Source organism: Pongo abelii, chromosome 5 (assembly GCF_028885655.2).
Source record: "Pongo abelii isolate AG06213 chromosome 5, NHGRI_mPonAbe1-v2.0_pri, whole genome shotgun sequence".
Taxonomy (NCBI): Eukaryota; Metazoa; Chordata; class Mammalia; order Primates; family Hominidae; genus Pongo; species Pongo abelii.
This window is the reverse complement of record NC_071990.2, coordinates 73,867,538-73,868,703: the sequence shown is the minus strand read 5'-3', so window position 1 is coordinate 73,868,703 and position 1,166 is coordinate 73,867,538.

Below are 1,166 nucleotides of genomic sequence, written 5' to 3'. Positions count from 1 at the left end.
TGTTAAATGATGCATGACTGTATTTTGATTCATTCCAGAATTTCTTTTCTTTTATTTGTTTATTTTTTTTGAGACATAGTCTTGCTCTGTTGCCCAGGCTGGAGTGCAATGGCACGATCTTGGCTCACCACAACCTCCACCTCCTGGCTTCAAGTGATCCTCCTGCCCCAGCCTCCCGAGTAGCTGGGATTACAGGTGTGTGCCACCATGTCCAGCTAATTTTTGTATTTTTTTAGTAGAGACAGGGTTTCACCAGTTGGTCAGGCTGGTCTCGAACTCCTGACCTCATGATCTGCCCGCCTCGGCCTCCCAAAGTGCTAGAATTACAGGTGTGAGCCACTGTGCGCGGCCCATTCCAGAATTTTTTTCTAAACATATACATAAATGAATCTATATAGAGTTCTTAAAATGTACATTATATATAGCAGCAGGCAGGGTGCAGTGACTCATGCCTGTAGTGCCAGCACTTTGGGAGGCTGAGGCAGGAATGCTTGAGCCCAGGAGTTCAAGACTAAACTGGGCAACATAGTGAGGTCCCTCTCTCTTAAAAAAAAAAAAAAGTTAGCTGGACATGGTGGCACATGCCTGTAGTCCCAGCTACTTGGGAGGTGAGGTAGGAGTATCACTTGAACCTAGGAGGTTGAGGCTGCAGTGAGCTGTGATTGTGCCACTGCACTCCAGACTGGGCAAGAGAGTGAGACACTGTCTCTAAGAAAAAAAATTTTAAAAACCCTAAGAAACCATTATACATATAGCACAGAATTAAGTACCATATAATTTTCTACAACTTGCTCTAAATTTAACAGATTGTTGGTTCACCTTTACAATAACCAGGACAGTATATTATAAGGTATTTCCATACTGCATACACAATTCCATTGCTAGGAATTCTGTTAACTTATGAAAGGTCCAGACACCTGTGTCCCAGTATGCTCTCGAAATCATTAGTGAAAAATTGGAGCATATGCAAGTGTCATTTAATGGATATAAAGACAGGCAATTTTTAACAGTGAGTTAGAGTTATGTGTACTAACAAAATTGTAAATAATATATTGTTGATTTTAAAATGCCTGTTCAAAACTCTGTGTAGATTTTGATAGAAATGGGGAATGAAGGGCAAAGTTTTTTTTTTTTTTTTTTTTTTCAATGAGACAGAGTCTTGCTCT